The sequence below is a fragment of the Drosophila hydei genome, unplaced genomic scaffold, assembly GCF_003285905.1.
Source record: "Drosophila hydei strain 15085-1641.00,03,60 unplaced genomic scaffold, DhydRS2 tig00000063-arrow-pilon, whole genome shotgun sequence".
NCBI lineage: Eukaryota > Metazoa > Arthropoda > Insecta > Diptera > Drosophilidae > Drosophila > Drosophila hydei.
In genome coordinates this window covers 8,454,629-8,469,616 of record NW_022045657.1, presented here as the reverse complement: position 1 = coordinate 8,469,616, position 14,988 = coordinate 8,454,629, and positions in this window count along the sequence as shown.

Sequence of the window (14,988 nt, the reverse complement as noted above, 5' to 3'; positions counted from 1 at the left end):
CCAGTCGGCAATGTTGTTGTACTGGCCGCCAATTTGGCAGCGCATCAACACGCCATTTGGGAACCAGAGCCACAGCCAGAGCCAGAGCCAGACGAGCTGTTGCTGGAATTTGGCGCAGGTGCGGGGCCTAGTCGTTGCCTCAGCTGGGGCATTGCGCAAATTTCCATTAATGGTCACATCCTTGGTGGCAAATTGGAATCAGTTTCAGCGGCACATAACTTAGCTCCGACGGCTACTTAACTGCCGTTTAAAACAATGCGCTGCCTGAGTGAAACTGCCTCCACTTCGATTATTGTCGTGCCTCACCTCAACCTGCCTGCATTCTTAACCTTATGGGCATTAAACGCCATTGTTTTGGGCTATGCTACGATTAAGCTAATTCATCAAGGTATTACCTCAAACTGCTAAACATCTGAGTATTGTTGACTGCAGATTGATGCTCTGAGTTTTACTTCAATAAACTCGTCGAGCAATCAAACCGACCTTGTAGGTTCATAGATAGTATACATGTAAATATATATGCATATATATTATATATGTAAAATAAATAAAATATAATATAATTGAATGCTTAAAACATATTCTTAAAAGTTTAATCTTTGGTTAATTATTTGTTTCTTATTTAACTCAGCATTCAGTAAAAAGCTTTAATATTAATTTTCAGTAATTCAAGTTTTTAGTCTTAGCAGTTGCCTACACTTTGCCCAGCCACTAAAAAATCTCCCTCCTAAGCTTCTCATCGAGCAGCAAAGACAAGTTTTGTGCACTTAATTGCCCATTGTGGAGGCCATGTTCCACGTGCCGGGCAAAGTAAAAGTTTTAGATACAAATGTCGTAATTGCAACACGTTCAACGTGTGCCCGTTAGGTCCATTAGGTGTACGAGTGGTATCTGTGGCTGTATCTGCTGGCATGAGTGCGCCTGTGTTGTGACTCACAATTTTAGAATTAAAACCCCAAAAGCATAAATTGCCGTAAACCGCAAGAAACTTTGGCCTGGCTGGCTGGCTGTGTGCCAGGGCTTGGAGCGATGGCTCCTCCGGTGCACCGACAACAGATGGAGACGCTGTCGAAGGCGAAGACGCCAGCACAAAAAGTTGCTTAATTTAATGTTATTTGCGCTTTAGCATATAAAGAATTTTGTGTCTTAATCTTTTGACTCGGGCTCCGACTCCAGCTCCAGCACCGACCGTACGTCTCAGATGCTTTGAATATGCTAGTGCTATTTATGCCCCAGACGTGAGCCAACAGTCGGGAGAGCACCGAGCACAACATCGGAGACTGGAGACTGTCGTGTCTGGCTGCACTTCTGTAGATCTGTGCCCGTGTGTTTGGTTTGCAGCACACGAAAAAAGGGATGCAAATTTATTTCTTCATTTGCATATTTTAAGGAGCTCGATGCGATATATATTTGCGCCATCTTTGCCAGCTTCGCTTTCCAATATTCATGGGCCGAGCGCGAGGCTCCTTTGTGGGTAACCAATTCTCTACACAAATCCCATCTCTCAGTCCAGCCCTTGATGAAACTTTATGAACTTTGGCTTTACCGCTGCGAGTGTACTATAAATTTTTTGGGTTCGCTTTCCTGATTGCCATTGTCGTAGTGGTCGTTGTTGTTGTTGTTGTTCTTCTTCTTCTTGTTAGTCTGCTTCTTTGGTTCGTCCCGCATGTAAATTGTATTTGTATCTTTACAATTGTGTGCAATCAGCGAAATTGTAACGCAGCTCGTTTTTTACCGGCTTCGATGTCGTCACATTCGTAAAGCCAGGCTTTAGTCCACAGCGATCGAGGCTGACGCACCAGAGCTGTAAATTTAACTGTAAGCTCGAAAATGTTTTAATTAAGTTTAAGAAGAAAGGAAATCTCAGTATTAATTCTTTTGTCTCAATGCGTGTGTGGGAGTCGCTTACAGTCTGATTTCTTAAATGAACATATTCTTCAAGAGGTATTTATATATTATGGCTCAGCCCCAAAGAATGACTCAATATAGTCCTGGCAATCTATCCTTTTCACCATCTTCCTAGTCTGGATATTAATGGAGCTCGAGAGTTACATCTTATAATGAAATGTAATACGATTTTGCTCTGAACCGTTTTAATTGTGAATGTCAAATTTGTGTTTGGCTGTTAACCCAGCCCTAATACAAGCGTTTGATTATTCTTGTTGACTTACAGACCTGACTAATATACAACAAAAAGATATGTTGGCAGATTCAAGTAAGAGTAGAGATCGCACTTAAGTAACAATACACCCTCAGCATAAACTCTAGACAAAATTGCGTATTCCAGTGAAATAAAATTGCGCATAAAATTATGCGTGAAGCCAGACATAGAGCGCGCGTAAATTGAACGCGGGATACATGCGTACGCGGAGGTTTCGGCTAACCATAAATCGCATTAAAATGCGGGGCATATCCTTATTGATTTATAATTCGAGTTGGAATCGACTCTGCGACACTCACTAATAACTCATTTAAGGCAAGCGCCGTGCGAGGAATCGAAAGCGAATTATGCAAATGGCAGGCGGCCTGGGGCCTGGGACCTCACCGGGCCGAGGCAGACGCATAGAGGAAAACGCGTCACGCGTCCCATAAATATCTGCGAATGCTTCTAATAATAGCGCTGCCAAGGACCGCCAGTTGGCAAACTCTAATGAAGCGTCGTAGCAATTGAGGAACCATTCGGCAGGCCATTTGCATGGCAGCCATCAGCTGCCAGGCTAAGGGGCTGCCTGGAATGGGTTGCGTTTTATTTAATTTTTAATCTGGCAAAATTTATTTCACACTCGTTGCATGCACCTCAGCAACACCTACCCCGCCTGGCGCCGCCGGCCCTTGCGTGGGCAATTGTGTCAGCGGCTTCCGGGCGTATTTATGCGAGGTACATTTGAGCCATATTGATGCGGCCATGTTGGCGTGGCCAATTGAAACGCAGCTCTCGGTTTTAATTCCAGTGCGCTTTTCATTTTGCCCGGCAGCGCCGTAAATAATGCAATTACTCATCCGCGTTGCAATCTACTGATAAAAATATTTAATTGCCTTTTTGCATCCATTTCTTTTTTATTTTAAACTTTTTTATGGTAAAATCGAATCGCATTTTGCCACCGCGCATAAATTCTTGAATATAAATTTTTCATTCGCCGATGCAAAAGCCTGATAAATAATTTAATCGAAATTTTTCCATTACAGAGCAAGAGCTAAAAGTGCAGCAAAAATAAAAAATAAAATCACGCACTTCATTTAATATTAATTTATAATGACGCCGTCGCCGCCAGCTCCCAGTCCAGCCCCAGTCATGTTTTATGCCTAGTCTAGCTGCAGGCCACATCCAGGCTCCGGACTAGCCTCGGCTTTGGCATTGGTTAGCGTCTCTTACCCACCCATTTGCTCGCGATCTCATCTTACAGCGTTGCATGTTGCAGTTATTTTTATAACTAAATTATATACGCCCGTCTTGCAGCCCACGATGGCATGGCTCTGGCTCTTACCCAGTCGCAGAGTTGGCTTCGCCGGCTCAGGCCTCTGTTTCCTGGTCGATTTATGGGGCACAAGGAGCGCGAAACCATAAACAGCTTTTATAGCGTTCTACTGGATTATAGCCAGCTAGCCCAGCCTCAGTTGCAGTTCCAGTCTCCGTGCTGAATTTGCCCAGCCAGCGATCCCTTTTGATTTAATCAATTCGATAAATTTGTGGCCCACGTGCAATTGTTTTCCTCTTGTTGTACCTCCTGCATTAAGTTTCAATGATATATAAAATGGGTTTAGATGCTTGTTCCATGCACTTCAAGTATTTAAATATGACTATAATGAAAATGAATTGAAGCGCAGCTCATGAAATGTTAAGCAAAACGAGAGTTTAAGAGACACTCCACGTATAAGTTGGAACCACAGCTCGATCATCAATGTATGCACTATATATTAGGTGAAGATCAAGAGGATCAGGTACTTGAGCTTTAAAATAACTTAAGGACTTTTCTCTCATTGAAGTTTTGCTTCACATTTCCGGTAAGACACTGCTCAGCTTAAATATCCATAAAGCGACCAATTTGACTCGCAAATCATTCGGATCAATTGCCAGCACGCCTCCAAATAAATAATCTAAATACGAGCTACTTTTTCAGCTTCTTATGTAAACGAAATGCATTTATTGGCATCTCCTATAATGAGAAAAATGTACTCATGTATCGTATGTATAAGCCATTTGGTGGTCTCACATCGGAGGAAAACTTTGAGCCACAGTTGTGCCGTTTGTTGTTGTTGTTGTTGATGTTGATGTTGGTTGTCGTGTTGTCCTGTTGTTGTGGTCCCTGTTGCCCCCTTGGGTTTATTCATGACGCATAAATCTGGTCGGCAACACTTTATGCGAATACACAAACAACACGCCACCACTCGCCATGTACTCCTCGTAAATTTCGCAAGAGCAACTTTTTTACGAAATTAAATCTTGTTACAACAACAACAGCAGCGTGTAAGCTGCTATATATATATATATATGTACATGTATATGTATATATATAAATATATATATATCTATGTGTGTGTGTGTATTTATGAGCTGGCGTTGGTTTCTACGCAAGACGCCGCGCTGTCGTCTAAGGCAAAGTTTTTTGGACTCAAATCAGAAATCTGGTCAAGCCACAAAGTGAGAGCGAGAGCGAGAGCGTGGGCGCTGGCAGTGGCGGTTGGCTGTTTGGTGGGCGTGGTGTCTTGGGCGTACGCGTGTTTATTGCGCCGTTGCCAGCCAGAGGCAAAGATTTAGCATTTGAGCAGTCGGCCCACATAAATTGGCCCCCAGCCCAGAAGGCATGGTGGGCGGACGCAGCCTGTGCCTGGACATATACATATATGCACATGGTAAAGGCTGCTCTAGGATGTAGGATCTGCAGCATTCAAAGTCAATGTAACAACAGCAATGAGCTACGGCCATTCGTTTGCACTTGGATGTTGCATGTTGGTGTTGCAAGCGCCCCAAACGAGAGCATAATGAATGCGGTCAGCTAATTGTTAATGCACTCGCCATTATGACCACACAGCGGCAACTCGTAAATGTAAAATGCATTTTAATTAACCGTCATATATTTCACTTAAAGCATTTCAATGCAAATTGCCCAACGTAATGAAGGGACGCAGGGGTGGTGCGTAGGGGGGACCCGGCTGCTTGCCTGCGGGTCCAGCTCCAGTTCCATGGACCTCGCTTCGGCGCGCCATATTAAATGTAATTATTTGGCACAAATTGCGTGTTTAGGATTAATTATGTTATGGATAGGCTAATAAAGCGTTTCAAAGTGCAAAATACAGAAAACCAACCACGTTTCAAATTATGTGCCGCTTTAAATGCGCGTTGATTGGTGGATCTCGTATTATATAAACCAAGCTCATTTCCCAATGCGTGAGTTGAATTAAAAAATGTGAGTTAAATAATTTAAAATAACCTAACAATAAATATGCTATCTGAAACCAAATGCGAGAAAAATTTAGTTTAGTAATTAAATAAATTTTGGATATATATATATGGTATAAATGAGTGCATTTGAACTATATACATACACATGGATACACTCCCAAATACAAAGTGCGTATGTGGCTGGTTTTCTTAGAAGTATCACTATTTATGCAAAATATTATGTTTATTTTATATATTCAAAGTTTGTTGATATAACAATTATTTCATTTATGTACAATTTTTTATGGAACATATTTAAATAATTTTATTCAATTGCGGCGAAATTTCCCATTGCATTTCCGCTTGATTTGCGCCTTACCAAAGTTGCTGTTGTTGTTGCTCGCTCGCAATGCCTCGAGCAGATAAAATACATTTAATTACGCAAATGTATTCATGTTCATGTAACGCCTGCACTCGTTAATTTTGAGCGTACATGAAATCCGACACGAGATATTGGAGTAGTACACGAGGAACAGAGACTGGCAGGCACTGTCTGCATCGATAAACTGCACAGGTCAAGCTGATGCCGATGCTGGCAACAGCTGCAACAGATACTTGGCTCAGGCTGCGGCTTTCTGGGAGCAAACATCGCGTTTGTACTTCATAAATTGAATGCCTTGTTGGACCGGGAAGCAACTGTGTGAGGTTTATGGCCCGATGGAGGTCATCGCAGCGCTGGAACCTTGGCAATAATCATAGAGCTCGACTTCCACACTGTCTCCCATCTCAAGAAACAGGTCGCATCGTTTTCCACACCTAAAAAGTTGAGCGCGAAAAATCAATCATAATTAAACAAAAAACCAAGTCAAGGCTAACCAAACTGAGGGCAGGGCAGGGCAGGGCAGGTTATCCTCAAATACATTTGCAGCTCATTAAAAACGCACAAGTGCAGCGAAAAATAGAGTGCGAGACGATCGACAGCTGCACGTCTGTCTCTATCTCACTCTAACAAAGGTGAGTCTTTTACCTTTTTTAATGGCCGCCTCAGTTAGCTGACCTTGGTGTGAATTTTAAGCGGAAATATTATTTTGAGCAAACGTTTTTTTACGATCTTTTTATGGCGTTTGCAAAAAGTAGAAAAATAAAAATAAGAAGTATATTCCCGCCGCGTTTCACGGCGCGTAGCAAACTGTTTTGGATTTGGTTTTTTAGCTGCAACCTCTGGAAATTTATGATTTACGATGATGTCCGTGACCCTTTAGCCAACAGGCAAAGATCGGGCATCAAACATAGGCTCGGCTTAGGGATCGGCGACTGCTGTTTTGTAAACACTCAGTATGAATCCCAATACCCGGTCGCTTGGACGTCTCGCATTAACTACAAAAAACACGCGACGGCACTGCAGAAATACAAAAATGAGTTAAAATTTTGTGAAGTTGTGCAGAAAATGTGAAAAATATTAAAAAACATATGGCATGAAGTACATAAAAAACGTTTCGAGAAGTGAATCTGATGTACATATGCAATGCATCTATATATGTATGTGTATGTATATAAAATAAAACAGAGAAATATTTTTGCTGTTGTCAAGATCAAAATTCATGAATGAAGAAAGTTGCACATTTGAGAATCCGAATTTAGGCGGATTTATATGAGTTTATTTGATAATCTGCTAATTAAAAATACTGTAAATATATATATATAAACGAGGCGTGATTGGCAGGCATTTACTTATTTGAGTAAGTGTAATCGAATTAAATTAACAATTTCTATCAAATTCTTAATATATTATTATTATTAAAAAATCGACCGATATTTATTTAATTTTGTTTCGACCAATATTTTAACTGTACATATAATTATTTTTAAATTTGTTTTCTACTTCCAATCTTAACAAAAGGCAAACATTTTCAGTTGTAAAAGGTTTATTTGTCCATTTTCTCAATAAAAAGCTTAATTAATTAATTCAAATTTAAATGTAAATTTACTTAAAGTTGATAGTATATTTTTCTAAAAAATAGTTTCAATAACCGGTTAAATACATTTACGCGCGGTTAGATCATAATATGTTATACACAAGCAATACTCTTTCTAACGAAACCCCGTTATACTCTGATACGTCATATGCTTTAAAGTATTGTCTTTAACACAAGGAAAACACTCAAAAATCAACTGTTGAAGAAAACGAAAAATGTGTTTAAAGAAATGGAATCCTGAAATAAATCACAGGGGCAACAGATTCATCTCGCATCGCATCTCTTTCTCAATCTCATTCTCAGGCTCCTTTTCAGAGGCGTTCGCTGGGTTTTGAGTAATTCCGCGGAATACACAGCGGACCAGCCTCGCTAAGAAATCTGAAATGATCACAAAAACCAAGGAACAGAAACTAAAGAAAAATCTTAAGAGAGCAATAAACAACATGGTTGACAATCTTAAATCTTGCAACTTACAGGGCACCGCAGCAGATACAGATACGAATGCGAATGAATGTCGCAGCCATTATGGAACGTATCTGTTGTGGCTGTTGTTGTTGTTGTTGTTGCTGCTGCTGTTGTCGTTGTTGCTTTGGACATTTCTTTTGAGCCACACAATCACAATGCCAACAATACCCAATGTCTGCAGCGGTCATTGCTATGCTGGAATGCAGCAACAGCAACAGCGACAGCAGCAACAACAACAACAACAATGAGCCAGGCCAGTTTAAAGGCTTGGCCCTGCCATGCCCAGGCCAAGACACAGAGCCAGAGCCAAAACCAGACCTATAGCCCAAGTTGCTTAGGTAGAAACAGCTCCAACATTGTCTTCTGTGCCTCGGACTGTGTCTGGGCCTTGTGTCCGTTGCCTTGCTTGCTGACTTGTTGTTTGTCTCCTTTATGGCTTCTTTTCGTACCTTTTATCTCCATCTGTGATTGCAGCCAGATTTTTCTTGTATTTTTGTTCCCTTCTTCGTGCCTTTTTTATTTTTGGGGTCACATTTTCGTGCTTTGCAGGTAAAAGCGAAGCAGATATGAAATTTTCCCCTTGCGGATATCGTGTGGCAACGTCTTCAAAGTAATGGCTGATAAGCGACACGCACACCTGAGTTATGGCTGCCAAGTCGCAGCCCATTAAACTAGCCAACCCGTTAAAGCCAGATCATAATTGGCAGATACACCCGCCCGGCCAGCTCTTCTATTTAACGACTTTTTAAACACTTGTCTTTTTCTTTGAGGCATACTAATTCAATGACAACACACGCACATATTTATATATATACGGATTCTATCACTGGCAGACACAAAAGGCATTTGGTATTTGATGTGTATTTAATTTACCGCAATTCATAACAATTTCGTTTACGACATTTTTACAGCTCGACAAAAGGCCGTAAACAAAATGCCGGCGTCGATTGTTGTTTGATGCCACGAGCCGGCGTCTCGCCGTGGTTTTATGAGCCACCTTGACGTACGCCAACTTCTGTCCGCCTCCGCTCTAGCTCCTCGGCACTGCACTGCACTGCTCTGGGCCAGTGGCAATTAAACGCCAAGTGCAGTTAGCAGTTGCTCTGACCCTCCCAGCCCTCGTCTCAGCACCCGCATCCGCCACGATTTATGTGCGTTTTATAGATCGTAAAAGCAACACTAAACAACAGCAAGGCCAATGATTTTACGATGTGTTGAAGGGCGAGCAGGGCCAGGACTACTGCCACTTGTCATCATCCAGCATTGGAGTTGGCTCTGCTGTCTCTTTGAACTGCTTTCCTGATTGGGCTCAAGTGCAAGCGGCATCGTAAAACTCCAGCTAATGCCTGAAAGAGCCGTAAAACGGCTATAAACAAAAGTGTCTGCCCGAAGAGCCCAACGAGACGAGCGCCATTAGGAAAATATTTGTGCTCGGTTTGTAAACAATTTGATTTAATAAGGATAATCACATGTCGTGCCATAAAAGACGAACCAGTTAAACAACTAAACGTATGCCCCTCAAGATGTCTGCTCAATTGAGTCATGGAATTCATGGTGCATAAGCAAATAATTAGATATGTCGAGATAATATTCTTGTTGAATGAAGTCTAACCAAAACATGGAAAATGGAAGCTGACTAAATTTACTCAAGAAATACAAAGTAAATAAATATGATTTATGCCTTTAATACCAATGAAGACTTGTCAAAATGTATTCAAAAAGTCTTGATCTTTTATCATTATTATTATTTTATTTCCCGAACAATCAGTGTGCTCATTCAAATAAAAACACTCCAACTAAAACCCGATTTTACAATTATTTCTTGTATCAATTTCATACCCTCTGCATAGCTACCCCTTGGCTTTTGTTCTGCCCCCCGTTCAATAAACATATTGAAGTCTTTTTGTTAGCCACAAATGGCGTTAGAGTGCGGATTGTAAGTTATTTATTTCAAAAATACTAGATGTACGGATTACAATACTTTCAGTTAAATGGGAAAATATTTCAAAATTCTTATTAAATTATTTTATTAAAATAAAGTAATCAAACAATAAAATCTTTATAAAACTACTTCTACTAAGCTAACGATAATAGATAGAATTTATAGTAAAATATCAATAAAAGTATTATTTAGCTTATTTTTGTGCTTCGCAATGTCAAAATGAAGTCGAGTGCGGGAAAAAAAAACAATGAAGCAACAAAGCAGATATAAGTACCTTTTCATATCCATATCCGTAGCCAGATCGTGCCCGAGCTCCATTATTTAACCAGCTGAAGACGTGTTGATAAGCAATGGCAGTTGCAGTTCCAGTCCCATATTCATACACTCCACGACGGTCGGGGCAGACAGAGAACAATTGAACTAATGACGTGACTATGGATAGTCGGCATCGGACTGTGGTTCATTCGCTTTCGACCATCCGGTTGACTGTCCAAGCTCCAGTTGCGGGCAGCGTCTGGCCGGTGGCTCATTGTTATCATGCGGCATGGTCGAGACTTATGCATCGAAAGTGTTGTTAAATTACGCCAAATTACTTAATTCCAATAATGAAACGGTCCGGCTGAGCGCCTCAGACCCAGCCATTCAATGAAATTATAAATTTTCGGTCGTCCAAGTGATATGCAAAGCGCATGAAAATGAAGCCTCAACCGCGAATTCAATTTTTGTTTCTGTTTCTGTGGTTGTTTTTTTTTTTTTGCTTCTGTTTCTGTTTCTGTTTTTGTTTCAGTGTCTGTTTTCGGTTTCAATGGATCGTACTGGGGGCGATCGCACCTCATTGCGAACGCCTCAATGACCGAGACAATTCCCACTCCGATTCCCGATCCCGGCCAGACGGCGGCGCAAAGGGAGCCCATTAATGGGCCAATCCAATTGGTCGTTAATGTTGCTTTTTATTTGTCTTTTATTACGGCTCGCCTCTTGTTTTTGTTGTAGTGGTTATTGTTGCTGTAGACTTACTCAATTTCATTATTGTTTATTTATGCGATTTTAAATAATGCGCAGCAATTCTCAAAGATAAGACGCGGCCTGTGAACTTTTCCTCTCAATTTTTTTTGTTCATTCGCTTTGCATTGATTTACTGCCAAATTATTTATTAGAGAGGCGCGGGCTGGGCTGAAGTGGACTGTTGGCTAGGCTTGGTTGTTAATATTTTATGGAGAATTCTGTTTGTTTTTTTATTATTATTATTTTTGGCGCCCCAAACAAAGCATTATAAACTTTTTGTAAGTTCTTTGAGGCACATAAAAGCAAACAAAAACTCGAAGTCTTTGTGAAGTTTAGTTTTATTATTTATTGCCGTTGTTATCGTGGGCGTATACGCAATATTTCATACATTTCTGTTTGTGCTATAGACTTTATGCTGGAATAGCGTGGGTGGCTCGCGCTGAATTGGGTGAATAGATAAGTATAAGAGATATGTTAACTATTGATGAAGCTGTATTTTCTAAAGTTTTGAGTTCAATATTGATACAAAAATAATTTCAAGATCGAATTTAGATTGGTAATTATCTATATCTAATGAATTGGGGTTAAGTGAGTTTTTAAAAATGTAAATTAACTTTATTTATTCATATATTTTTTGAAAAATTGAAAACGTGTAGAACTATTATCTTATTATGATATTATAATAATTATTATTATTAAGATTATAATGGAACCAAATTTTTAAAATAAAGTTAAAGAAATTAAAATATAATTAAATATAATCATATTTAATCTAAGGGAAAGGCAGAACTAATAAATAATAAAGTAAAGTGTAAAGTAAAGGTAATGCTTTTATGCAAGCTGAAGTACATATAATAGCAGTCAGAACTTGAACGTTTGCTTCACACCAGACTAAATTTACGTTCTTTGTTGATTTAGCAAAAAGTTATATTAATATGACTCATGAGGGCATGGCACATCGCCAATTAGAACTGAAGCACCAACATATGTGAATTTAGCTACTGCAGACTCCTTCCTCATTCACCAAAAAAGATTTAACTATTTTTTGACGCCGCCATTTGGCTTTTGTTTTACAAATATCTTTATAAATTGACTTTGCTTTAGTTTTTTAAACGTTTGTTTGTGTGTTAAAAAGTTAAGTTTTTTTAAGTACAGCTTCAGATTTTCTTTGCCATTTGATCAAGCACTTCCATAGATTCATAGCTAAGTTGGCGACTCACGTTCTCGCTGTACTTCACTGAACGCTTGGCATGGTTAATATTTTGGCTGTGACTGCCGCTGGGTCACTGCAGCACGTTGGTCACGGAGGCGTTTAATGCACGTCAACAACAGCAACAACAGCAGCAACAGGCACAGCTATTGCGAGTTGGTTTGGTGACGTTTGTGGCCACTTTATCATTGTCGAGTATCATAATTTAAGCGAATCGCATGCAAACTGGCAAACAGACAGCTGGACATACAAATCGTTGCATACACCCACGCCTTTGCTGTTTACGCTAACAGCAGCAACAACAACAATGACAACTGCAATGAATAAAATTCGTTGACATTCGTTGCGCTGACTAAGCGGCAACTGAGAATCGCATAGAGGGGCACAGCGCGAGAGAGAGAGGGAGAGAAATGCCCCCGAGCTGGAACGTGTGCAATCTTGGCCATGCTTAGATGCATGCGCTTGCCCTGTTGATGGACAAAACGTCTGGCCACGCCCCACTGCCCACTGTGGACAATGACTGCGATGCAGTCATGCTACTTCCTGCGACAAGTTTTTGTACTAACGACTCGCATTAAGTATTTAATGGTTTTTGTTTTCATTATGTAGCCGAAAAAACGTTGACTAAACGTTGATGCAGCCGGGCCAACAGTTTACTGACCATTGATTAAATGGCCAGGCCATCAGCTTTTGGCCAAAACACTGAAATTAGTTGGCATTTTAACACGAACACCTGACGCTCACATTGCACACTGAGTCAGGGGCCGGGCTTCCTGCAGGCTCCGGGCCAGATGCCTAGTATCTCTTTAGTCAAATGGATTATATTACCAGCAATGCGGATGGGAGGGGAGCATGTGCAGCCAGAGCTCGTGTACTTGGATGGCTATTATCGATGGTGCATGCCGCAGAGGCAAAGCAACAGCAACGGGTTATTGAACGATAATTCCATTTAAGCAAATGTTCTCGTTGAGCACCAGAATTGTCCAAATTATAGCATGTGTGCAGTCCACGTTAACCCCTGGCCTCGCTTCACCACTCTCTCTCTCTCTCTCTCTCTCTCTCTCTCTCTCTTACTCTCTTCTGCTGTTACTCCCTGACTGATTGCTTATAAATTAAAAAATGTAAAAGTTGCCTCAAAATCAACTCGATTGCAACTCTTTTTGCTGAAATGCGCGTAATAACATACGCAAAGAGCACAGAACAGTACAAAGAATGTCCCGCCTCTCTTTGCCTCCTCTTTCTCTGTCTGATGTGTGCGTATGTCCACAGAGCGAACAATCCGTAGAGAAGATGCATTTTTACTTAAACGTTTTACTCCTCGAGTAATGGCCTTAATGACTTTAATGGCGTACGGATAATTTCGCCGGCGGGCAAGTGAAGCAGCCGCCCCGCCGCCCTGTCGTCCTGTGCCACTGGACTTCATCTCGAGTCTTTGACTTTAATTGGGAGAAAAGTTACCGCCGCTCTAGATGCAGCTCGTCTCCGAGAAATACCTGTAATTTGTTGCTTCTGCAATTCGTTTAAAATGCACTTGATTGGCCAAAGGAGAGCAGGGCTTTCATTCAAATATGAAATGCCTTAGACGATTAATCAATAGCCGTCAGAGTCAGTCATTAATGCTACTCTTTTACTATTAAAATCATCAAAATAAAACTAATAATAACATATTTAATAATGCTTAAGAATAGATTGTCGAAAGTCTTTCATTAGGCTCTAACTGAAATCAGTATAAATTATAATAGAAGTGAAATAAAAGATACAGTGAATCATAACTGATTAGACGTCATAAAAATATAATTAAGTAAAAAGTATTTAGGATATAATACAAGTTTATATAAGTAAACATAAGGAGGAGTAATCTTAAATGAAGTTTTTTTTGCCATAAGTCGATTAAGCTGAAAGTTGAAATGCAGTTGCAATCTAAGCTAATAAATAGTTTGAAAATTTATAGCCAAGCTCTTAATGGAGAATATTTACTTAAAGACTTAAGCATAAAGTTATCAATACATAAATTGATTGAGCCTCCACCTGGCACATGAAAGAACCGCTAGTACAAGTATTTATTAGCTGAGATACCCATCTGCAGCTAGCATGACCTTGACTACTCGCAACTGATGAACGTGAATGACTCTTTAGCCAAATAGAAAAAAGAATGAGAAATGAAACAGGTACCGTGAAAACATGAACCAAATAAGAGATACAAAAGCAAAGAAAAAACTCATCGTGACAAGGTGACACAAATCAAAAAGGTGCAACATAAAAAATGACATTGAGCAAACAGATAATTAAGGAAAGTAGCTGAGCAAAAGTGCCAAATGGCAGTGCCGATGGCCAGCGTTGACCATCGAGTGGAATGACATGGAACACGGCACAAGGGGATGCAAGTCGGGGGTGGCAGCGGGAATTTGTTGAATGACAAGTCGCACATTTTCAAAAGAAATTACGTCGAGAAAAAAGAAAACATTGGAACATGAACATAAATTCAAAAAGAGACAGAACCAAACAGACGTCGAACATTTTGGAAAAGGAAAATGGAGAGGAAGCCGACAGAAAAAAACAGCTGCCAGCGAGAGGAAGGAGAACGATTCGTGCTGATGGATATTTTTATATATATGTATATTTATACAGACGTATATATATAGCTATATGTCTTTGTATTCCCAAATTAGTCTAAGGCGACTCAATTAAAAAAATAAAATGAAACTGATCGACTCAAGAGAAAGAGAGAGAAGCGCGAGCGAGGTAAATACTTAAAAACGCATTAAAGAATACAAATATTTTTGTTAATTGTTTACAAAAAACATTCCCAGCGCTCATTAAGAATGTCGCGCTGCAGAATTTATAAGTCAGACCGAAAATGCGACTTTTTCATTAAAATTCCAGTGGCGACAACAGTGCGAGAAGGAAAGAAGCCGAAAATATATGAACAAAAAAATTGCTTTTATTATTTTAATTACCAATTCCGAGCGAACTGACAAACTCAGCTGGCAGTTGGGCCAGTCAATATTAA